Below are 8,405 nucleotides of genomic sequence, written 5' to 3'. Positions count from 1 at the left end.
CATCAAGAAACTCCAGCTGCTAAAGGTTTAATCTAAATCTCTGAGTGCCCAGATGGGTGCCAGCATCTTACAGTTTCTTGGGAGGACTACTCTTGTGCTCTTATACCGGGCCTTGTATTATCTCCTGTGTCTTTCTATTGCTGTGCTGTGAGTCTGTCTATATTAGAACCTTTGTTTGATCCACTTGAGATTATTTTGTGGTGCAATTCTTTTATTTGTACATGGTAGAATCTCAGTCAATACAGTATACGTTAATGACGGGTTAAAGCAGTCCCATGGCCTCAATACCAGATTCACAAACAAATTCATTCCACCACACAGCTGCTTCCTGTCACAGGGGTCAATCCACAACACTAGAAATAGAATTCCAGTTTCGATTTCCAGTCTTACATCCATTCCCAGAAATGGTTATAGTAACACAAATATTTAAGTGACTAATAAATGCTTGCTTTTTTTTTTTTTTGGTCAGAGGGTAAATGTACTCACTGGAGAGAAATAGAGACAGATAGAAAGAGAGAGAGAGGGAGAAATTCCCCAGTATAGCATGGTCAAGCTGCAATCCTTCTTTCTCCATTTTCTTATCCAGTCAGAATTTTGGGCACATGCAGGTATTCAACATGTTTTTTTTTCCTGAACATTCAAAGGTTTATTTTAGCTTTTCTATAATCATTTATTTAATTTTATTTATTATTATTATTTTAATTTGCTATAATCACTCACCAGATACGCACAGAGAAAGAAAGCCTCCAGGTCCAGGAGTTGAACTACAGTCAGTCATGTGGGAGTCTAGTACCTTAACCTCCACACCATCTGCTGGTCCATCTCACCATGTTTTTCAAGCCACTGGGTACAGGATTTTTACTATAGTTGGCTATGTGTGGTCTGACTCTGTTAACCACTGAGCTACTAGGCTAGCCCTAATGACTGTTCTCTGTAAACTGTTTTCTCTAGGCTTTCTTATTGCTTTTTTTTTTTTTTTAAGTCAGTTTCTTCACTTCAGTTCCCTCAGAAAAAAATGTAGCCTTATTCTAATACTCTGAGGAAAAAGAAACTCATCCAGACCTTACCTAGGCTATCTAGAGAGAGTCCAACTGCACAGGGCTGGGATGAGGGTGAAGGAAGAGAGGTGCTGAGGGCACATGAAACCTGAGAGAGAGCGAGTGCTAAATTTTATACTCTTTGTGCTTCATTTTTCCTCACCCAATTTCCACCCATTAGTCTCAGGTTTGACTAAGAGCCCTGTGCTGTGGATCAGTTCATTCCTACTTTATTGACTAGAAAATAAAGAAATTTAAGATTACTGGGTCTCTCTTGCCTGAGATTTTCTTCTGATCCTTCAAACTGGCTCAATGATTGGTGAAGAGGATATTTCTTATAAAATTTGGTGAGTGACCCTTGCCAATAAAGGAAAAGATGGGGAACAGGAAGAAAAATAAGAAAGCCTAATGAAAGACACAGAGGCATTGGTTTCTGCCTTCTGTGAGTGTCTCTACCTTCCCTCTCAGGGTGGCACCAACTGCCACTGGCAGAGCTTTGCTTGTCAGAAGAGAAAGAAAGGAAGTGTTCCCCTTTCTCCTGTGACCTCTGAGTTCTTTCTGTTCTGCTCTCTGGCCATACTTCCACCCAGCTCGCTTTAAAAATATGAATGTGTGAGTAAATGATAAGGTGCCATTTTTTTGAGATGACAAAGATATGAGAATTGTGGTGATTTGTCTTGTAAAGGGTGTGGCATTCTGATTAGTCTCCTTTAAGTAATGAATTTACATGAACAGTGCATGCAGAGCCTTCCTTTTTATTTTCTAACTATGTGACCTTGGGGCACTCTAGTCTCTCTGTTTTCCAGTCTTACACTTCTCATTATTTTGATGAAACGATATCATTTGATTGGTTAACCTAAAATAGGTGCTTAAAAGCGAATTCCTTTTATTTCATCTTCCCATTTAAGGCCTGTTTATAGAACTCAGATGTTGAACCTGGGACCAGCAGTTAGCATAATGGCTATGTTGCTCGAGTCCCATGTAGTTGACTGCGGTTCAAGTCCTGGACCCGGTGGCTTAAACTCACATGGGACGTGTGTGCATGCATGCCCAAAATTCCGAGAAAATGGAGGAGAAGGGATTGCGGCGTGGCCATCCCCCCGGCGGGTGATTTCTCACTTTCTGTCTCTCTCTGTCTTTCTCATGAATGCACACACTCTATTAGCAAAAACCTCTCAACAACAACAACAAAAAACTCAGTTGTTAAACCTGATTATGGAAAACAGAAGAGGATAGAATTAAAGGAAGCTTCTACCATTAAGCCAAGGGGAGAAGGTCCTGTGTTTTTCTAGGTATTAAGACGTTTCATATAAGTTACTGTGTTAATCAATTTAAGCTATAGGATAAATATCCATCAACAGAGATTTAGAGGAGTAAAGGAAGAGAGTTTATTATGGGTGAGACATTAGAGTGGCCGCCATTTCAGAGGACCTTGAGAAACTTTCAATATGGCCTAACAGAGAACAAAGCAGGCCAGCAGGTCAGATGCCGACACGTAGCTTTTAAAGATGAGCAGGTATTTGAGACTAATGCTATTATTTTCATCACCATCTTTTTTTATCAGCAGTCTCTCCCATTTGTCTCATCTTCCCATCAAAGCCCTTACTATTCTCAAAGTTATAATAAAATGCTACATTTTCCATAGTCTCTTAATTTTTTCCAAGTAATGTGCTACTATTTAACTTTCAATTCTCATAATTCCTGTGACACTTCTATTTTGTTATAGTTTTCTATGTACTTAAGTTATTACCCTCTGCTAGGTAACAAGCGCTGTTACTTAAATAGACAACTGACATGTATTTGGCATCGATTATATCCTAAGAACTATGGAAGGCCTGTTACGTAATTTTTTTTAACAAAAGTAAATAGACATTACCTTATTTTATAGATTAAAAAAAACCCTGAAAGCTTGACAAAGTATATTTCTAAGATAACATAGTTTATAAATGGAAAAATTAAAATTCGAACATGTCATTCCAATTCCAGAAACTATCATAATTTCAACTCCAGGAATCATCATAATTCCAGTACATTAATGAATAATATATCACTCATTATTATGAACACTTAGATACATATCAGAATGTGTTTGTTTAATAGTTATAACAGTCAGAAGACTTTTAATATCTATTTATTTTCCCTCATCCAAAAGTCACCATTTACTTTCTGTGCCAAAAAAAGCACATCAGCAATTCTTTAACCCTCACTGTGCACCATAAAGTAATGAAATTAATCATAAACAAGACCCCCAAAGTAGAGCTGATAATCCTCAAAATAGACAAGTGGGATTACATCAGACTAAGAAGTTTCTGCATGGCAAAAGACACAGTAATTAGTGTGAATCGACAGCCCTCAGAATGGGAAAATATTTTTGTAAATTATGCATCAGATAAGGGATAAATAACCAGAATACACAAGGAACTCAGGCAACTGTCTGGAAAAAAGATGATCAACCCTATTAAAAGATGGGAGAAGGAGGTGAAAAAAAACACTCTCTAAAGATGACATACAAACAGTCAGAAGGCATATGAAAAAATGCTCAACATCCATCATCATAAGGGAAATGCAGGTCAAAACAACATGAGATACCGCCTAACCCCAGTCAGAATGTCTAAGATTAAAAAAACAAAAAATGATAAGTGATGGGACTGGCAAGTGGCACGGTGGTTAAGAGCGCTGGACTCCCACATGGCTGCCCGTGGTTCTAGTACCGGACCTGGCAACTTGCTTTTGCACTTCCCCACCTCTCTCTCTCTCACTCTATCCTTCTCTGGTCAAATTGAAATAAATTAATTAAATAAAGTTCAATAAAGTAATCTTTAAAAAAAATGATAAGTGTTGGTGAGGGTGTGGTGAAATGGGAAGTCTCTCATGCTGCTGGTGGGAATGTAAATTAGTCCAACCACTGTGGAGAACAATTTGGAGATTCCTCAAAAGTCTACAGATAGAACTGCCATATGATCCAGCAATCCCATTCCTTGGCATCTACCCAAAGGACAGAAGAATTCTTCATTGGAAAAGTGCTTGCACATCGATGTTTATTGCAGCACTATTCACAATTGCTAAGACATGGAACCAACCCAAATGCCCCCGTATGGATGAATGGATTGAAAAACTGTGGCACATATACTCTATGGAATACTATTCAGCCATTAAAAACAACAAAACCCTGACTTTTGATAGAAAGTGGAAGAATGTGGAAGATTTACTGCTGAGTGAAGCAAGCCAGGCTATGAAGGAGAGATATATGTCCCTCTATGTCCCCACTTAATATATACCGAGTGTATGCACTCTATAACTGAAACTGATGGGCTATGGGATGTACAAACACAAGAGATGGGTGTGAATGCCAGATGTGATGTGTGTGGAGGAGTGGGGCCTGGAGGAAAACATTTGGAGGAGGGATATGAAGACAGCATTGTTGAGACAGGGAGGTAGTGTTGTTATATTTTGAACAACTGGGCCGGGGAGAAATGTTCACAAAATGAAATGATCACCTTGTAAGCTAAATAATGTGATTGAACGTATTAAAAAATGTAAATAAAAAATGAATTCAAAAAATTTCAAAAAAATTAATCATAAACAAAACCAAATCTTTTTCCACAAAACATTTTTAGTCCAAGCCAGGATAAGATATTGGAAGGAATGTATATAAACAATAGACAGATAATAGAGATAGTAATGTGATTATTTATGTTATTAAGATGATGGAATTATGTGATGTGGAGGAAAATTACTGAGGGGTAAAGGGTAGGGACTATTGAGAAAAACTGCTCTGATAGTTAAGATTAAATCTGGTGGGGAAAAAAGGAAATTAACTTTTTCACTAGGTCCAAGCAATATTTTCTTTTTTTTCCTCCTGAAACTTTTTTTTAAATTAATTAATTTACATTCATCCCCTAATCATGATTTCCATAGGAGACCTTTAATGTGGTCTTCATTGCTTCTTAATTAAGCATTGTTACTTATTCCCTCACAGTGGTATGAAGCCACTGTGACCTTTTAGATATTTCAATATAGGAAATGGCTGAAATGTTGTAGAAATTTCAAGGAGCAGCATTCCTGATGATATGACAGGATTGTAGCTATTGAGCGGAAGTATAACCTGTGCCTTTATCAAGCAGGGATATGTCTGATAAAGTAAGGGAAATTGAGAGCCAATAACTTACCCCAAGCAAAAAAGTTTTAAGTGTATTTCCCAATGCTATTGTCTCTGTAGTGGCATCTCCAGCACACACACAGGTAAGGGTCTAAAGGAGGCTATCTGTGTGGAATGAAGGGTATTGAAGGTACTGTTGTATAATACGTATTCTCACAATAGAATAAATCCATTGTCCAAATGTAAAAAAAAAAAAAAAAAAAAAAAGATTAAATCTGGAAGAAGAGAAGAATGCTGCAATGTGGAAGACCAGGAGAAGAAATTTTCCAAAAGTAAGGAGGAGCCTTGTAAAGACCTGAACTAGAATCTAAGTTTGTGACTTAGGGGCCAGAATAAAACCTTGTGTTGTTGGAGTAAAATTGGAAAAGAGGAGAAAGAAGAAAATAAAAATCAGTGTTTTGAGTTTTGTAACATCTTTTTAGGTCATAATAAGAATTTTCATTTTATAAATAACATGAAGCAATTAGAAGTAATTAGAGCATTTTAAACATAGAATATCATTATTTGGTTGAAATTTAAGAAGATCACTGTCTCCTGGATGAAGATGTAGGATGGAGGATAGAGATTACCAAGGAGGAAGAAGTGGTAATAATTAAGAGATCTTGCAGTGGTATAAAGAAGGACCAGGGGATAGCATAAGGTTATGTCACTGGACTCCCAAGTAGTTGACCACGGTTCGAGTCCTGGACCTGGTGTCTTGAACCTCATGTCATGCACATGAGGACTGCTGATATAAATGATGGTGATGAAAATAATAGCATTGAGTCCTGAACTGTGTGCTTAAAGCAGAACCTTAATGAATTAAGCAAGGATGACACAGTCAGAAAGGCAGAGTGTGACACGAACGAGACAGAGGGAGATGCCAATAGAGCAATGGAGAATGATGAGGAGAAACACACACTCCCGGACACACACACACATACCCACTCACACAGGGAAAAAGAGAGGAAGGCATACTGAAATAGAGCAATTGAGAATAACAAATACACACACACAGTGGGAAATTTAAGTACAAAACTAGCTCCATGTGCGCCAAAGTCAGATCATTCTATTGAGTAAATCCCATTTGAATTTAGTCTTCAATACTGCTTGTCAATGCCCAGGACACGTAATATACTTGTGCACTAATTAGAACACACCTTAGGTGTTGAGTCAGTGCTGGGAATAACATTATTTTACACTAAAGAATTTCTCAGGGTCCACTCCTTAGTTCACTGGGGTGGGCATGAATACATCCAAGTATCAAGGTAGCATTGGCTGCAAGGGACAGCCCACAGGCATTACAATTGGAGATAAAGAAAGTAGGAAAGAAAAGAGTTCTGAAAGAGTTGGGTATGCTGCTAAGAGTTGGTTTGTGAATTAGGAATGCTAACTTTAATAGTTTCAGAATAAACTAAGAAAATAGTTACGAGTAATTTATGGAAAGCAAATCATGGGAGCAATGTCTAAATTCCATTCAAGTTTGTAAATAAATGGCCCTGTGTTTACTGTAAAAGCATATTTTTATTGTTGTTATTTCATTATTGTTAACTCTTTTTTTTTTGGAGAGATTTTCACTGTAGGGCGCGTGTGCTCGCCAGACAGACAGAGAGAGACATAGAGACAGAAAGCGAGAAATCACCCCTAAGGGGGGATGGTCACGCCGCAATCCCTTCTCCTCCATTCTCCTCTCGGGATCTTGGGCACGCACGCACACGCGCCCTGCGTGAGTTTTAAGCCACCGAGTCCAGGACGCGAACCGCGGTCGACTACGTGGGAGTCCAGCGACATAGCCATTACGCTAACTGCTGGTTCCCCATTATTGTTAACTCTTCAAGGAAGAAGAACTATATCTCCCATATTGTTGTATAAAGTTAATCAATATTTAAATTAAAAAATAGAATACTGAAAAAGTATTAAAATATTACTGTATGTAGGTACGATGTTTCTCTTCCTGGGATATGCAGGTTGATTCAGCTAAGGACTAGGGAAAATCTCTCAGAGTTTGAAGGGAAATGAAAGTCCTTGTAGAAATAGAAAGGTCTAATATCAGACTCAGCATAGAGAAGTCTCTGGGATTGAGAAAATAGTTAAATGGAGTGCAGGGTAGAGGAGTAATAATATGTCTGCCATTTGTTTTGCAACTATCCTGTCAAGAGCATACACATTTGTTGTACATAACATCATATAAGGTAGGTATTATTCTAAGACAATAAAATGTAAACCAATAAAAGTTCATATTTGCCCAAGGTCACAGAACTGGGACATTACAGGAATAGATAACAATCTACCTCAATGTGTTTCCCTTCAATGCCAATACATTTCCTGAATCACTTTACTTTCTGGAAACAGCTCTGGATAAGCAAAAGATAAGCAAAGATAAGTAGACAATGTACCCTGCAGAACCTGGAAGTGTGAGAAAGAGGAGAGCCATGTAGGTCAAACAGGAGCACAACTCTCATAAAGGAGTTTACCTGGTGGCAGCCCAGACCCGGTGGAACAGGTGGTGCTGGAGTCGTTCTTTTCTTCCTATCTTCTCATGTGACAAGGTCAAGGACAATGTGGAGAAGGAACAAGAGACAAGCAAGAGCCCAGGGTTGGGGGATAGAGGAAGCACAGCTGGCTGTTGCTGCTGGTGGCCTGCCAAGACTGACCATGGCTGAAAAACTCTATCATAGCCTCAACTACGGGGCAGAAACTAGGGCCCAGTCTTTCTTTGGCAGGAACAATTCCATCTACGCCATCTCTACTTCCCTGCGTAATGAGCTGAAGAAGATGGTAACTGGCAGTGGTGCTCTGGGTGGAACTGCACCTCACAGGAAGAACTCTTTTCCCACCTGTCCAAGCAGATATGCTTCTTTGTTCAGGCTAAGATGGAGATCTCAGACTTCTATAAGAAGATGTGTATTCTCAGCACACAGAAGTTCATCAGTACTGCATACTGGTGCGTGTGCAACCATGCCCAAGATCCTGAGAGAATGGAGAAGGGATTACTGCATGGCCATTCCTTCTAGGGGATGATTTCTCACTTCCTGTCTTTCTTTCTCTTTCTCTCTCTCTCTGGGCACGTGGGCCCTATAGTAAAAAATCTCTCTTAAGAAAAAAAAAAAAAAAAGAAATTCATCAGAGCCAAAGAGCTCCTTAGCCTTTTGGATGCCATCCTCAAGAAATACAGCTCATTTCATCACCCAATCCTCAGTCCTTTGGAAAATAATTTTCCGCAGGAACTA

The 8,405-nt window shown here is 38.8% G+C and overlaps 1 pseudogene; it reads left to right on the top strand.

Annotated features, from left to right (window-relative positions):
- Positions 1-6,421: 6,421 nt before the first annotated feature.
- The window catches only part of LOC102471108 (KICSTOR complex protein C12orf66-like), a 3,148-nt pseudogene continuing 1,164 nt past the window's right edge, over positions 6,422-8,405 (top strand).

The sequence above is a fragment of the Tupaia chinensis genome, unplaced genomic scaffold, assembly GCF_000334495.1.
Source record: "Tupaia chinensis unplaced genomic scaffold, TupChi_1.0 Scaffold000230_1, whole genome shotgun sequence".
NCBI lineage: Eukaryota > Metazoa > Chordata > Mammalia > Scandentia > Tupaiidae > Tupaia > Tupaia belangeri.
This window is presented reverse-complemented; position numbering and strand designations above follow the sequence as displayed.